Source organism: Chlorocebus sabaeus, chromosome 18 (assembly GCF_047675955.1).
Source record: "Chlorocebus sabaeus isolate Y175 chromosome 18, mChlSab1.0.hap1, whole genome shotgun sequence".
Classification (NCBI taxonomy): Eukaryota; Metazoa; Chordata; class Mammalia; order Primates; family Cercopithecidae; genus Chlorocebus; species Chlorocebus sabaeus.
Window position 1 is genome coordinate 63,597,179 of NC_132921.1, and position 18,447 is coordinate 63,615,625.

Genomic DNA, 18,447 nt, shown 5'->3' on the forward strand with positions numbered 1-18,447 from the left:
ACTGCCCAAATGCACAGCCATCCTTTTCCCCAACTTTTATTTTAAAAATACTTTGTCCTAATGTAACATAAAAAGGGCTCTGCGATGGAAAACTCCCTCTACTTTCACTTCAAGGGGAAACAAATTAAATTCTTGTCAGTTGCTCCACTGAACTCTAACATCTACAACTGACGATCTACTGTTACCCACTCTTCCCCTAGGAAAAATACTGTACCATCATGTACATATTCCGTAATCAATAAATTAAATCACAAACTTCTCTCTCACCAACACCTTCCTTACAAAATAATGAAGAATGAGAAGATGAAAACATTTTAAAGAGCAGTTAAAATTTATGCAAATATATTCATTATGAAAAGTAATGTATGGAAATGCTAGAGTCCATATTTTTGCAACTGGTCATGAGAACACAGCTAGAAGAATCTCCCTCCTCCATGTTACCTTATCTTTCAAAGTCTCCCATTATTATCGTGTGGGAGTCTAAGTCTCTTTGTAAGTCTCTAAGGACTTGCTTTATGAATCTGGGTGCTCCTATATTGCGTAAAAACACACGAAATAATATTTTGATGAATTTCTAGGTACTGAATGTGATCTGCCCTGAAAGTGAGAAACTCTTAAGGGCTACAGTCTGAGATAGCCCCTGCACACGTATAGGTTTTCTTCCAGAAACCCCAACAGGCTCTTAAAGTGAAGATTTGAGAAAGATCCCCGTGTGGCTCTGGCAGGGGGACAGAAGGAGTAATCATTGAGAAATACACTCAGAATTCTCCATAGCAAAAGCCCACTACCCAGGTAAAAAGACTTCACTAGTGACTTGTTCCCCCAGGGAAGGGCATTTTTCCCACTCCACCCTCTTCTAGACTTCTTGTCTCATCCAAAACAAGAAGAAACTAAAAAACACTTGTGAAGGTCACAGACCAGGGATAGAGGCCACTAATAGACTGAGATTTAATCACAGCATCACAGAACACTTCACCTCCCCAACAACTTACCACCAACCACACTGACGAGACTCCAGTATAATAGTAGATTACAGGTGAAGGAGCTCAGCTGAAGGAGCGGAGCTGAAAGATGCAGACTCTCCCTGATCAGGAGTACTTAAAGAAGATAAGCCAAGGTAAGAGGAAAAGAAGGGCACTAAGGAATTTAAAGCCTCTGACATGTGCAACCACAGCAAACATTAAACACAATACAACTCCTAGTCATATTAACATACACCCTCACACTGAAGGCATATTTTTCTCAGTTCCTATTACCTAATACTTCATACGCAGCTTTCAACATCAACAAAATTACAGGACGTACTAAAAGGCAAGAAAAAGCACAGTCTAAAGAAACAACATGAGCATCAGAGTGATGACTGAAATCAGTGACTGAGGCATACACCAGATCATCGAGGTTTATGAAGCCAGCTTTAGGGCACATCCAGGAAAAACAAGAGCCACAGGCACAGCTGTGGTTGTTTTTAGAGATGTTTCTAGGAGGCTTCGTATTTACACATTTCCTTAGAAATAGAGAAAGGCCTGCAGGAACAGAGGCAGTTAGGTGGTAAGGCAAATAGTTATATTCCTGTGAGACTTCTGTTAGTGCCCAGTAAATCTACGTTTTACATAAGATAAGGTGTCTGAAGAGAAAAAAAGAAAAAATGAAGAGTCTATGCAGACCTTTCTGGAGAGGTGGAGGAATGAGTCTTGACTTTGTTCTGCACCTGGAAATACAAGCTTGTACTGGACATTTTCAGTGTGGAATTGAACAGACTTTAGTTTTAAGAGCTAGACTTAGATTGTGTACCTAAAATTGCAACTAGTATGTCTTTTTTTGTGGGAGGCCAGAAAATAATTTACTTATGATTGATCTGTGAGACAGTCATTCCCAGATGTTTGATGCCTTTCACCTTTCCAAGGGGTTCCGGCTGATGCATAATGCTAGCAACAGCTATTCATTTGGAAGAGGATGTTGCAATGACTCAATCTCTGCACTTAAGCTTCCCTTTTATAGAAGAAGTTTGCAGGTCCTGAGATTTTATGTTTTCCTTTTAAGAGCCAGACACAGATATGACCCAGATGTCAAAATTATTGGACAGAAAATTTACAAGAACAATCATTAATATGTTATGGGCTCTAGTGGAAAAAGTACACTACATGTAAGAACAGAAGGGTAATGTGGTCTGAGAGATGGAATCTGTAAGACAGAATAAAAACAAAATGCTAAAAATCAAGAACATTACAACATAAATGAAGCAAGTCTTTGATGGAGCATCAGTAGACTGGATATGACAGAGTAAAGTATAATGAGTTTGAAGACAGATCAATAAAAATTTCCCAAGCATAAATGCACAAAGAAAAAATAATGGAAAAATAACACAGATCAAAATATTCAAGAACCATGGGACAATTTCAGTAGTTATGATATACCTGTAAGAGGAATACCAGAAAGAGAAGAAAGTGGCAATGCAACAGAAAATAAAAAGTATTTGGAGTAATAACAACCAATAACTTTCCAAAATTAATTAGAGATAACAAACCACATATCCAGTAAGCTCCAAGAAGGCCAAGCTGGCATAAATAACAAAAAATTTACAACTACAAAAGCCATATTTACTACAGAAAACCAAAGGCAAAGAGGAAACCTTGAAAAAAGGCAGAGAGAAAATAAAAACACTTCACCTATAAAGAGACAAGGGTAAGAATTATGTAGACTTCTCATCATGCATTAAGAAAGCAATAAGAGTATAGAATGAAACATTTAGTATTAAAGGAAAAAAATGGCAACCTGGAATTCCATGTCCAGTGAAATCAATATGCCAATTATTTTCAAGTTTGTCTATAAATTTAACACAAACCCAAACAAAATCCAGCAAACCATCTTTGTACATCAACAAATTATTTCTAAATTTAACATGGAAAGACAAAAGACATAGAATAGCTATGAAAATGCTGGAAAAAAAAACAAATTTGTTGGTCACATACTACCCGATTTCAAGACTTAATATAAAGCTACAATAATCAAACCAGTGTGGCTTTAGTTAAAGAATAAACAGGAACAAAAGAGAGACCCCAGAAATAGACCCATACAAATACAGCCAGTCAATTGACCTTTGACAAAACAGCAAAGACATTCAATGGACAAAGTATTTTGTTATAGCAAGTGATGCTAAACATTTGGGACATCCATGTGCAAAAAATTAATCTAGACAGAGATCTTACAAAAATTAACTCAAGACAAATGACAGAATTTCTAGAGATAAACTAAGGTTTTCAGGTGCTCAGAGGTAGAGTGAGAGGGTTATGTGCGTAATGCATAGGGGCTTTTGTACAAATGTATGAAACAATGTAAGTGAAGAGTTGAGGGAAAGGGTGCTAAGTTAAGTAGTTTTGGAATTGAGCGAAGTTTGTAAGACTATAGTCAAAAGAAAAATGAATACAAACATTGTTCCCTAGCCAATACAATGTTTCCAAGGAAATATGAACTAACAATTCTGATACAACTTTACATGTATAATGGAATTGAATAATTAGGTAAATGGATGGCAGATGGTTGGAGCCCGATTTCTTACTGTTTTAATAGGAATTTAGAGATAAACAAGGGGAGGAGGTTAGAATATAGGCTAGAGTGATTTGTGCCATAATAGAGATTAGTTGGAGACATTAGTATGAACTCAGGTCAGCTTAATATAGATATACAGATGGTTACATATGGAAATATTTATAGATATTTCCATATACACAGGTTAGTATAAACACATATTTCCTCGCTTTGTCTGTCAAGGGGTCCTAGAAGCAATGACAACCCAGTAACAATGAGCACATCGAATGCCCAGATCTTGGTTTCCAATTCTCCAGTTAAAAGAACCAAAGCTTCTTGGAGGAACAGGGCGGGAAATATACAAGATAAACCTGGAATATCTTGTAGTGTCAAAAATGTAAGAAAATGTTCTAAAAAACTTACAATGATGACGGTGTACCAAAGAAGCACAGGAGTCAACTGAAAGACCTCCCAGTGGCCAAAGCTGGAAAAATTTCAGCAACAAAATAAAGCAGTATTGGATTATGACCCAATGTATAGCATAAATATTCATGAGTCCATATTGATATAAATAAATGGTTGAATAAAAAATGGAAGGAAAGAAACAAATCTTCAATGTAAAATAATTAGAAATAATTAAATACTTTTCCCTCAAGCACAACTCCCTATTCATTAAATGGGGGCTGCACATAGTGGTTTCCTTTCAAAGAACATAAAATGGAAAGGGGAAAAAAGAGTAAAGAAGTAACTTTAGAGTTCAAAAACGTGACAAACATTACCTTAGTGATAAAGCTTAATGCCAATGGTAGTAAGTCATGTTGATGGTTTGTACAGTTGATATAATGCGATGAAAATAATGCTTTACCTCTGTGGTCTTCACCTATAAACCAATGACTCTAATACAATGATAAGAAAAGCATTACATGAAGTCCAAGTTAAGAACACTTTAAAATTATCTGACCAGTATATCTCAAAACTCTCGGGAGGCTGAGGCAGGAGAATGGCCTGAACCCGGGAGGCGGAGCTTGCAGTGAGCCGAGATTGCGCCACTGCACTCCAGCCTGGGTGACAGAGCGAGACTCCGTCTCAAAAAAAAAAAAAAAATTAAAAAAAAAAAAAAAAAAAAAAAAAAAAAAAAAAAAAAAACTCTCAAGCTCATCAAAAACAAGGCAAGTCTTAGAAACTGTCGTATTTGATAAAAAGCCTAACTAAAATAAAAATGACTATATAACAATTAAATATAATGTGGTATCCTGGATGAGACCCTGGAAAAGAGAAAGGTCATTGCACAAAAATTAAGGAAATCTGCATAAAGTTTGGACTTTAGTTAATAATAATGTGTTAATACTAGTTCATTGTTTTTATTAAATACTGTTGTAGTACCATACTAGTGTAAGATGTTAATAAACAGATGTGGGATATATGAGAATTCTGTGTATTATCTTGCAATTTTTCTCTAAATCTAAAAATGTTCTAAAGTAGACCTTCGTATTTGGAATAGCTAATATGTTTTCAGCAATCTCCCTGCTTGTCTAGGGAGTTAAATACTGAAAGCAATAAAGTAGAACTAATCCATAATAGCAAGTATGGAAACAATAAATAATGAGGAAGAAAACAGCCAGGAGCAGGAACAGAGATTGGATTGAGGTCAGGAGATGAATTGGAAGCACTCAGAGAACGCAGTGAAAGAACAGTGTGATTTAAATTAATCTAGCTTTCATATTGCCACAAAATATATAAATGATATGGAAAGAAAGAAATACCTCAAACATGAGAGGACCAAAATGATGTTCTAAAATTGCCATAAACTTTTAAGAGTAGATCCTATATTACCTGTGTTTAATTTACCCTCTGTTTTAATCATGCTTCTCCCAATTTACAAAAATGCCAAATTGCCTGGGATTCTGACAGATCTGGGGTTCCATCCTAAATTTACTATTTATTAGTTGCATTACTGTGAAAATTATTTAACGACAAAGTCTCAGTTTCTTAATCTGTATCTGAATATAATTTCCTCTTTAAAGAATTATTAAGTGAATTAAGAAAAGTCAAGTGCACGACATGTAAGTACTATGAAATATCAAACCTTTTGCTTCATATTTATGTAACTTAGATAGATAAATTCAAAGTAAATTCTTATATATCCCAGACACAAGCATGAGGCTTATCCAAAGGAAACAGGAGCCAAACTGAAAGAGCTCCCAATGGCCAAAGCGACAACAATTTGAGGAACAAAGCTTTTTAAAATGCATATTGGATCTTAGCTCAAATTATTATAATAAATGAAGGAATAAATAAATGGGAAAGACAATGTTCCTTATAGAAGAATTTTCTAATGAAATTGTGTAGATGCAACCCCTTCAAGAGGTGGAGTTTAAGTGCCTTCTCCTTAAATGTAGATTGGACTTAGTGACTCACTTCTGAAGCATAAAGTAGGAAAAGAGCAAATGAATTTGCTTCACAGTGGAGAAACCTGACAGATACCACCTTAACTAAGTGACTGAATTAAACATCTGTGATATCATGTAGATATCATGGAGCCCCTGATATGAGGTGAGAGCCACTTCATCTTTGTATTGTCTCATGTAGAAACTTTTAAGTCCCATCTATCATGACAACTCATCAGCCAAAACCAAACTGAGGGATATCCTACAGAATATCTGACCAGTAATCTTCAAAACCATCGATGTCTTGAAAAAGAATGAGATTGAAAACCTGTCACAGATTAAAATAAACTAAGGAGACTTGGAAACTAAGGGCAATATGATATTCTGAATTAGATTCTGAAACAAACCAACCAGAAAGACATTAGTGGAAGACCTGGTAAAATACAAATAAAGTCTGCAGTTTAGTTAAGGTTAGTGTACCAATGTTAGTATCTTAGTTTCAACAAATGTACCGTGGATATGTCAGACTCCATTATTAAGTAATAAGGTCTTCAGTTAGGAGTAGCTAGATGAAAGGAATGTGGAAACTCGACTTTTATCTTTGCAAATTTTCTGTAAATCTAAAATTATTCTAAAATAAATTTATTTTAAAAAATAAAAGCCAAATTCCAGTGAGATAAAAGACTAAAAACATAAGAAACATTAAAATTAAAGAATAAAATGTATGAGATGAAACATTAAGAATATGAAAGTGGAGAAATGTAAGAAGTACTAGGAATTAAGAAATAAAAATATGTATGTCTGTGTATATATATAGTGTATCTATATTTATACATACATATAAATAAGAAAAGTTTAGGAAAACTATTTTAAGTAATTATTTTATGTCAAAATACGAAAGAATTGAGTGAATAAAAGAAGTTAAAGAACCATGCAAAAGTAGAACCCATCAAATAGATGCTAATATTATTTGAATAACAACTTCAGAAACTTCCCATGGTTTTTAATACCCCAAGATATAGCTACACACAGATAACTAATGCCATTACATGTTAAGTCTTTTTTTAATTAGAAATTATGAAAAAGATCAGTCTTCTGGTTTAAAATGGAGTGGTACTAGTTGGCTTTTAATGTTCTTAATTCTCATCCTAAAGATGGAAAATTAAATAAGGTAAACTAGAACGAAGAATCAACATTTTGACCCCAAAAAAGGCAGTGATTTCCTGTACAGCAAATGAAACATTTAAAACTTCTCACTTTGGGCTATTCATGTTGTTAGGCTGAGAGAGATAGCTCATTAAATATGTCTTTAATCCATCCCCACTATCCGTCCTTAGATCATCAAAAAGGAAATGCTAGTCCTGCTCTTCAAACTGACTCTTTTCTATGCCATCCTGCTTCCTCTCATTCATCCTCCCAGCAATGAGAGCTTCCAAAAGCAATTGTATGGTATTAGAATTGACAGTGATGACTTAGGACGAGATGCTGCTAGAGGTAGTAGTAGAGGAAGTGGCTGTGGTAGTCACACACTGAGCGATAGCCCCTTCAAGGAAAGCATCCTCAGATGACGTAGTGAGAAGAGGAGACTATAAGAGCTCTGGTAGCAATATATTCTGGGATCGTTCATTTCTTTTCATGTTTATATTTGTTTAAAATTTCCAAAAGAGATGAGGTGGAAGTAGGAGAGAATTCCACAGATCTGGATGATCTTGAATCTTCTGGAAGACTCTAGAAGCTGCAAATATCAACTTCTGGTTCAACTCTCAATATGGAAAAAAATAATAGATCAGAAACCAATTGAATAGGAAATAGGCCTCAGGCAATTCATATACCTTATCTGTTTGAAAACACATGACAATGAGTAAACAGAAAAAATAGATAAAATCTATTCAAAATTTTTATTTTTATTTTCAAATATAAAAGAAATAAGCACATGGCCAGGAAGGATGGCTCACACCTGTAATCCCAGCACTTTGGGATACAGAAGAGGGAGGATCACTTGAGGCCAGGAGTTCAAGACCAACCTGGGCAACATAGCAAGACGTTGTTTGTACAAGAGGTTAAAAAAGAAAATAGCGTTATTCAAGGTCCTCAATAAGGAGTACGCTTCTGAGGCTGATCTCCCATTTTCAAAACATGAAATTCTTAGAAAATGTGTACCTTAAAACTTAAAAACATAAAAAGGAAAAGATTAATTATGGGAAGAGCAGAATGAGATTAAAAATCCAAAAGGGTATAGTGGACATGGGCTATTTTGCTTGTTCAGTCTCACTTTCCTTTTTTTCTGATAATAAAAGCTTTCCTGTAATCTTGAAATATCTTCCTTCCTCATAGTGGGACTGTCAATAACATGCTGACGTCCTTGCCTTGTGAACACAGGCTGGATCATTTGAGTATCTCTATACCTGGAGAAGCACTGAAAGCCTCAGGGATGGTCAATCCCCCATTGCAAAAGTCCTTTTTCAGGCGTGGTAGAGTCTTGAAGAGAAGGAGTTTCTTGCCATCTAACATGGGATGCCAGGAACTATGTGAGCCAGGCAGTGCTTATGCACTCACAACTTATCTCATAATCACAATGATAGCTCTAAGATGTGGGCCACATAAGCTCCAGTTCACAGAGAAGAACATGAGGACTCAGATCAATTAACAGCCTCTTCAAGCTCAATCCAAAATTAAGCAGAATCTTAGGAACTTTCAAAGCATATCATTAGCTTTTGATTATTAAGAAAATGACACGAGTCTTCATTTTCACTCCTTGCCCACTGCTCAACTTTTAAAGAGCTTATGCTTTATGACACCTAAACACAGAAAAATAATAAAGGGTCAATGATTTCCCAGTCAATTTTGCTTAAATTTGCCTTACTATACCTTGAAAAAACGAATGAGAATGAAATAATCCCCTATTATCACATATAATTTTGGATAAGCTCAAGTTTGTATATTCCTTAGATTTAAATAGTGCCTCTGTGTCAACCACATTGTCTCACACTTTCTGAAGGAAAGCAGCTGTCTTCATTTCCAGCCTGTCAGAGATTGTAGCTTGCACAGTGCTGTTACTACTGCCATGGACTCTATTGCAGCACGACAGGGATAGAGCAGTTACCTAGGCAGCATTGCTCTTGGTTGAGAACATCAGCATTGTAGAATCCCTCCACTGCTTTTCCCTTGATGTCCTCTGCCAACTTACTCTGTTTTCACTCTTTGTGCTGGGATGATCTGGGAAAATATGGCCTTTGACCACAACCTGTGTAGCCCATGTCATTGTTATGTCAGTCCCTAGAGAAGCTGCGAATGTAGATTCTTTCCCCAGGCCAACGATAATATCCATGAAAACAAAGCTGTCTCCAGAAGCCCACCTGGTATTAAAATGTATGTGACAGACTTACTGCTTCGCCACCTGTCAATGAATGATTTGGCGGTGGATTTTCTCCAATGTTGTAATTTAATATTCCCACCCACAACACCAAGGGTAAAGCAAAACAGATCTGTATTGAGCTAATGTGTGCCCAAAATATTCATTAAATGAGCTATCGTATTTAATCTGGTCAGATAGCCCATAAATTTCCTCTTTTTTTTTTCAAATGAAAACCTAGATTCTGAGAGGTTAATAAATTGACCAAGGTTACAGATTAGTAAGGAACAGAACTGAGCATCAAATCAAAGCCGGGCAATTCTCTCTATGGACCTACAACTACTTCTTATAGATATGTGATGTACATCCTAATGCGTTTCAAAGGTACAAAACATGTTTTAAAATATGCAGGCTCTGTATGGCTTCCAGAATTTGTGAGCTCTCAAAGCATATTCATTCTTAGAGTGCATCTATTGCACTTCTAATTCCATGCAATCAAAGCTTCTACAATGGTTTAACTGGTGAATGTCCAAGTTTGAATACTCCTGGGGGTGCAATAAGAAACACAGTATGTTATAAAACAGCCCATTCGATGTTTGAAAATCCCTTCATGTAAGAAAGTTTGTACTTACATTAAGCAAAAATGTTCCTTCTTTGATGTCTATCTTTTCTACTTTCACAACACAGTGAATAAAGTTAGTACTTAGTTCACATAACACTCTTTTTTAAAACGGCAAAGCAGCTATATATAAAATACTTCGCCCAAAGCTGCCTTTGACTGGAATTGGAGCTGCATCATTGCTTTATTTTATTGATTTTATTTTAGATTTATTTTATTTTATATTATTTTAGGGAGTACATGTGTAGGTTTATTACACTGATATACTGCATATATATCTAGTGTTCCCCTCATCCAAATAGTGACTATTGTACCCAATAGGTAATCTTTCTACACTCACCCTCTTCCCAACATCTGCCTTTGGAAGCTCCAGTATCTATTATTTCCATTAAAGCTGAGCCTTTCCATTGTTTCTCCATAACATGGTTTCCAGTCACATTCCTCTCGCATCCATAATGGAGCACAACATGCCACTGTGGACAGACTAATATAATCAGGCAGCGGGGCAGGGAAGAGGGGGATTTCCCGCCAATTGTTCTATATTTCTTTTTATACAGGCTAAAATTAAATTTGTTATTTTTCTGCATGTCAATCGTGCTACATTGTTGATGCCTAATGAGTTTGCACACGATTAAAACTCCCAATTTTATATAAATAGCTGAAAAATCAGAGTACTGCATGACAGTTAATATTTATACTAAGACCTAATAGTTAACAATTATTCTGTTTAAGATTATATATTGTCAGTTTCAGAGCTAACTGAGCATTTTTTAAAGGTTACAGTTTTTTGAAATCATAACCCTTAAAAATAATTAAGAGGCATATTTTAATGAGTCTATAATTTCTCAGGCATTGCAAGTCTTATCTAATAAATGTCCATAACAACTCTGTGAATTAGATATTATTCTCTTTGTATGGATAAGGAAAGCTACAGTTGGTCAGATTAAGGGACCTAAAGTTACAATGCAACTACATGTTGCAATGAGATTTAAACCTAAATGTGTCTGGTTCCAAAATCTTAGTTCTTTGCAATATTGTACAGTCCTATGGCTTTTTGTCACTCGACAAATCTGACATATTTGGCTGCTTTAACTTTACTCATTCGTGATAAAAATGTCAAACAGCAAGATGAGAATAAAAGGCAAGTAAAGATCCCCTCCCAAGGGTGAAAAAATAGAGAAATGAAAACATTTTAGGATGGAGAATTGAATCAGCTATGGATCCACTGAAAACCATTATTATTTCATTTGGTTCTAGCTATCATGCTGGTAAGAATATAAGAATGGTCTTCACCAAATGCCTTACTGAAATTTTGATTCACTCTGTACTTACACTGTAGGTTTATAAAACTATTAATCCTATCAAAAAAATAAATCAGACTACGTCAGCATAGTCTGATTTATTTTAATAAATTAATGTTGTATTTCAATGATTATCATTTCTATTTTTAAATATTTGGAAACATATTTAATAACCTGCTATAAAATTTTATCAGATTCGATATTAAAGTCACTGATTTATATTTCCAAAATTCAGTGTCTTCCTTCTTTCCTCCTCCCTCCCTTTTCTCTTTTCTTCCATTCTTCCAAACTTCCTTCCTTCTTTCCTTCTGTCTGTACATAAAAGGGACATGAAATGCTGACTGTCTGCTAGGCAATATGTTCAGTGCTGAGAAAACATACACAAAAACAAACCAGAGATTTACAGATTAGTGCAAAAGGCACATGTAAACGAGTTTAAGTATAGAAATTTTACATACACTGTAATAACAACATGTATAAAGTGTTATGGGAAGGTAAGAGGAGAAATGCATAATCTGGTAAGGGGGTCTTGAAGTTTACATTTGAACAGTCTTTGAAAATGAGAAGATTCTCCCCCAGTGGATGTACCAGGGAAGGACCACTCAGAGCAACAACACAAGTGAAATAACAGAAGCAAAATTAGTGAGCCATCAGCCAAAGATGAGACTTTGTGGGATCCTGTAATCCATGTTAAATATCTGGAAACCATGGAAAGGTTTTAATGAGATCACATTTGTCTTCTAGAAAGATAACTGGCAGCTACATGGAAAATAGAATGAAAGGAGGTTAAACTAGACTTAAGAGGACCAATTGGGAGGGTATTTTCTTGATCAAGTAAGACATAATGAAAATCTGTCTACAAAAATGGCAGAAGGGAGGAACTAGGAATCTCGGTGTGCCGTGGGTATCATGGTTGAGGGCATGAGCCCTGAACATACACTCACTTACTAGGCTCATAATTTTGGGTACACTACTTAACGTTTTCCTGTCTTATTGTGCTCATCTGAAAATGAAGACGATCATGATCAAACATTTAGGAAAATCTTGAAGAGATCTTAGCAATTGATATTATTATGTTATTATTAAGAAGGATCAGTTTTGAGGCTCAGACGAGACATAATGAATGCACATACTGAACTTGAAATGTTTACATAATACTCACTGGAGCTCCCTAAAAGGGTAGATTGATTTGGGTCTCAAGAAAGGGTATAAGTTACATACCTTTGGCTTTCAAAACCATCAGTGTAGAAGAGATAACTTAGTAAAGATTAAGAAAAGAACAAGGTCAAGATCGGCACTTGCAGGAACACGATTTCTCAAAGGCAAATGCAAGAAGAGGAACCTGTCCAGGAGAATGAAACAGAGGGATGAGAATAGAAATTGGTAAGAAAACTCCGTAAGTCCAAGAAAGTAGAAAGATTGAAGAACAAAGGATAGCTCAATAAGACCAAAGGTGAGAAAGAGGATGGATACAATAAGCACTGGTAGAAATCATATTGGTAGAGTAATGCAGGGAGCATACAGAATGTGTTGGATTAAGAAGTCAGTGGGTTGGAGGAAGTGGAAGGAGGGGACATCAGTGATGCTCTTAGGAAGTACTTTCATGAGAAGAGTGGCTAGAGGGAGAGTACTTTTAAAGTAGAAAATGAGAAGAAAACAGTACAGAAAAGGTGAATGTTTGGGGAAAGAGAAGATAATTTGAAGTCATGTCGATTAGAGGAAGGAGGATTCGGGAAACAAAGAGAATAGCTTAGTAAGAAGAAAGATAAATGTTTCCACTAAGAAGGAAGAAAATAATGTAAAAATGAATAATATTCCAGTTGGGTGATGTGTAAGGGAACCTTTATTTTCTCCATGAAATAGAATGCACAGTTAATTTTTGAGAGTAAGAAAGTGGAAATAGTTTCGAAAACATGTGAAGCGTTTGGAACCATGTTAAGCGTTAGGAGCTGCCCTTGTGAGGAAAAAAAATCAAGTAAAATAGGAATATATAAAAGATTGCTATGCTGCACCAAATTCAGGTTGGAAACCATAAATTTGTACACATATAAATCAGACATAAATCTATACTGTTACATGGATTTTTCTTAGTAATTGTTGGCTACAAGAGTATAGCAATATATACCACGCGTTTTAACTTTGTTGTTTTCTTGAGATGCCTAGAAATTCACTTTACACTAATGTGTTCATTTTATTTAAGGTCTTAAAAGATGACCCTTCAAGCCTTCACGCTTGGATATCTAGTTTCAAAAAAAAAAAGAAGAAATCCAGCGGAATTTGTTTTCCTAGATTCTGGCTCTTAGATATTCCAGTAAATGCCCCATGAGAGAATGATACCCAAGCATGGAAAGGAAAGTGAATCTTAATTTCTTAAGTGTTACTCTTGCATAGAAGTGATCATTGAAATGTATTCTCTTGTAGATTTGCTAGGACATCTGGGATGGTTTCTGGCATTTGGAGTTACACTCCTGTTCCCATGTCATGGTGGTTTCAGTCAGCTATAGTTAAGGTCATCTGTAAATAAATAACTGCCATCTTGCATTACTTCTGCTCAATATTTGCTGCCATGTCATTAGCTGATTTAAAGCTTCTAATTTTTAAAATAAATATAGACATTTTGGTAGACAATTCTTTCACATTTCTAAATATTTTTGCCACCATCTAAAAAGCAAGTCTTCTATTGCTAATAGTGTGTCCATTATAACTAGTTTTGATGGGCCTATTATTTGCCCTGTTCTTGCATTCAGCTAAGTCTAAATGCAATTGGGAGCCATTTATATTTGACCTTCTGAATATATTTTACTTTTTGAAAAAATCAGGGATGAGAAATTGGCATTCTGTCTTCAAAGGAAGGAAGATTTTGTCAAGTCAATTTTATAATATCTGGGTGTTTTGTTTTTATTTTCTAGGGGAGTAAGATTCAGTCTGTAATCTTTCTGTGCTCTTAAAATAAAGATAATAGGATTATTTATACCTGGAAAGCATGGGCTCATAGGTTAACTCTATAATGAGGGTTTCACACATGGAGGCATGGAATACATTTTGAATGAGTGGTTAAAAGCTTCATTACAAAACAATATGCAAATATCAAAGGATTAAATATTTAACGGCCCTTTTTAAAAGGAAAAGAAAATTATAGTGATAAAAATTTATCCATAATTTAATATGCAAGCCTATATTTACAACTCATCCATATTGCTCAACTGTTAATTCAAAGTTCCATCTTTTTTTCATGATTACTTGGAATTTTCCAAAGTAAGAGAAAACATAAGCATAAATGGTTTATTCAGTCAATACATAAGTCATACCTTTTATTTTTATTTTTATTATTTTTATTTTTTTGAGACAGGGTCTCGCTCTGTCGCCCAGGCTGGAGTGCAGTGGCGCCATCTCAGCTCACTGCAAGCTCCACCACCACCTGGGTTCACGCATAAGGTATAAGGCATACGTTTAAATTAAGGTTTCGTTACTCCTCTCCTCTAACTGGTTAATAATTAATATTAGTTAATCTTGGCTGTCTTTTTCCTTTGATATGGAGAATAGGAAAAATTCCTATCAAAAATGATGCCTACTCAATGTTGGGCCTGGAGTTTCTTAAGACTAAGGCATTTTCCACTGAAGGTTTGAGTCAGCATAGGTCAGATTCAGACCCACTGCCACCCATAGACAGTACTTAATAAATACTTAATGATGGATACAGATTGAATTTCTAGTGTCAGTTCTGACACACCTACCATATTATCCTGACAGATAAGAAAGAAAATTTGTAAAAAGGTCTACTCAATAGAAAGATACACATTTATATCCAACTGCAAACACAGCCTTAAACTACAGAGAGCAAAAGTTAAAAGGAAACAAAGATAAGTCCACCAGCTTAGAAGAAAACTTTGGCACATCTCTCTCAGTAACTGACATTATGAGCAGCCAAAATACCAAGAAAGAAATAGAATATTTAAACGTAAAATAATATATGTATAAAACAGTCTCCAACAACTGCACAATATACATTCCTGTCAAGCATACGAGGAACATTTACCAAAATGTTCCATATACTAAACCCCAAAGCAAATATCAATTAACTTCAAAGGAGTGAAATAAAACAGGCATGTCTGAATGTAAAAACCCACAAATGTATGGAAAATATGTAATATATTCAAAATAATCCATGGATCACAGAAAAAATCAAAATGGAAATTAAAAGCTGTTTGAACTGAGGGATAGTTAATATATAACTAGTCAAAATGTATAAGATGCAGCTGGTCTTCAGATAAAATTTTATGGCATTAAAGAGGAAAATAAAAAATTAATTACCTGAGGATATATTTCAAGGCGTTAGAAAAAGAATGAAAAATTATATCCAGAGAAAATTGAGGAAAAAAATAATAAAAGAAAAAATAAATAAAATGGAAATCAATGAACTGAAAATCAACAGTCAATAATGTTGATTATTGTTAAACCCACTAAAAAGACGGATCAAAAAAAAGAAAAGGTACAAATAATTAACATAAAAAAGGTAAAAATAGAATATCATTACACATTAAACAGATTTTTAAAATTATATATATATCTACATACATATGAATTCATGAAAAACATTATGTAAATGAATTTGGAAATTCAGATGAAATGCAAAAAATCTGGGTAAAATGCTTATAACTGATTCTAGAAAAAAATTGAAGTATCTTATATCTTATATCTTTATATTCCATAAAGATATTAAATTTGTAATCAGCCTTTATACAAAGAAAACTTCAGACACAGGTGGCTTTACCGGTGAATTTTCACAAACATTTCAGAAGAAAAAAATACAATCTAACACAAGCTCTTTCAGATAGTGATGAAAGAGAAAACACCTTCCAGCTCAGGTTATGGTGCCAGCATCACCTCGATACCAAAATCTGACAAGGATATTACAAAAGTACATGCCAGACACTCTTGTTAATGTGGAATAAAACACCTCTGAAATCAGCAAACGGAATACAGTAAAAATAAAAACAACAATACATCGTGACCAAGTTTGTTTTTGTTTTCTTGGCCAGGGCTGAAAAGTTACTCTGACATTCATAAAATCACTGTGACTCACACCATTAATACAATAAAGGAGAAAAAAATCTTATTATCTTAATATACACAGAGAAAACGTGATAAAATTTAATGCCCATTGGTGCTGATCTTTTTAAATCATTTATAAACTAAGAATAAAAGGGCACATCCCTAATCTGATCATAATTCCAAAAATGTGCCGAAAAACGTATCTGCTGTTGAAAGATTGAAATTATTCCCCTGTGATCAGAAAGAACACAAGGGTATCTGCTACCATTACCTCTATTCACACTATTTGAATTAATGCAGAATTTAGGATGAATGCTTGATATTAGTTCTGTGTATGAAAAGAAATTGAATTTTAACTAGCAACAAATGAATAGAAAATAGTATTAAAATAACATTATTGCATCTAAAAAGTCAAATTCCTAAGAATAAATATAACAAAAAATGTGCTTTACCTTTAAGAGAAAACTACATAAAATTATGGATATAAATCAAAGAAGATCTAAATTAATGGAGAAATATAGTTTGTTCATAGATTGTAAATTATATTAATTCTCCCAAAATTGTCAGTAGTTTTAATGCAGTCAAAATCAATATTCCTGAAGGTGCTATTTTTAGTGGAAATTTACAATCTGATTGGGAAGTTTACACTTTAATAAAAATGATCAAGAATAACCAATACAATTTTGAAAAATAAGAACAACTTGACAAAATGCAAGTCAAACAGACATTACAGTCATTCATGACTAAATGCTATGAAACCAATTTGACTCTATTTAGACAAGGTGTGAGATGTATTAGAATAGTTTTACAAAATAACAGAAGATTCTCAATTTTTTAAAAATGTGATATTTGTGGAAAAATGAAATTATTTGAATTTATGCTATCCAGTTATTTTTATAAAATATTCCTTGCTATTAATATTTGCAAAGTATAGCAAAAATAAATTCAAATTTTACCCTAATTTTCAAAATGACTTAACTACCACATAAGTTTTAGACACAAAATTTTTCTAATTTAAAAGAAGCTCCACATCAATGAAACAGAAGTGATATTCCAATCAAATTTAAATGAATTAAAAATATGAAACAAAATAATTTTTATAAGTATAAAGTGGAAGATTCATGTGCAAATAATCTTGACTATAAAGATTAGTTTCTGGTCATTAAAGACAAATATGTAGTCTTAATTTCAAAAAAAATTAAATGTAGCTACAAACTGATATTTTTGTTTAATTTTACAGCATTGAAGTATTTTAAAGAATGAGAACATAAGGAATATTATATTGACTTATCTATTAATTTAGGAAATAGTAAAAAATCACAATGCAAGTAATAAAATATACAATAAATTAAAATAATTTGTATTTTATTTGTTTATAGTTTATTTGGTTATGGTGATATGTCATATTTGATCTCATCACTTTTTTGAACCTGCATTATAAAATCATTTTGAATAAATAAATCATTTTAACTTATTTCCAGAGTATTGCATTAGATGTCTTATTGACAATTCCAGTTGCTACTGCTTAGCAGATCAAAATATCTCCAAATTGAAATTAATGAAAATTACCCAAGAACCACAATAACTTAGGAAATTTTGCATAACTTGCCATTTCCACTGATAATCCACAAGTTATGTGAAAATTTTTATCATAACTCTGTAAAACATAATTTTGCTGATATTTAGTCAAGGAAAAACACTTCAAGAAATACATTTATAATAATTTATGAATTATGTGTGTCTTCTTCCTCAATCACCATCCTATAGAAAGATAATAAATATATTCAGTGGTTTTTTTTACAGTTTCCTGGCTTTTGATCATATTAAGTAAGACCATGTATTTTCACAAATATTTTATTAATACATTATGAAGGTATATTTGGCAACAGATGAGAGCAAAACGTATTGTATTTAACAAATAACATGTTTGACAACTTTTTAAATTTTAACCATAGAAAATAGGGGTCTCTATTTGTATTACTGCCCCACAGATTCAAAAGTGATAGGGATGTTCAAGCTAAATCTTCCCCCAAAAGGAGCGTATTATCCTTCCCCCATCCTTGAAAATCACCACTTAACAGAGCCTACTTGTTTAGAATTATTTAGAAACCACTGGTATTGTTAAAGGAAAAATGACTCAGTAATACTTGTTACAAAAGAGCAAGAAAGACTTTATTCAGGACCATCATGTTTGGTACTACAGGGGCCATT

General features: G+C 33.9%; 1 long non-coding RNA gene across 1 annotated transcript in view; it reads right to left on the minus strand.

The window, feature by feature from the left end:
* Window positions 1-18,447, minus strand: part of LOC140709060 (uncharacterized) — a 611,840-nt gene that overhangs the window by 133,421 nt on the left and 459,972 nt on the right. The window lies entirely within an intron of this gene.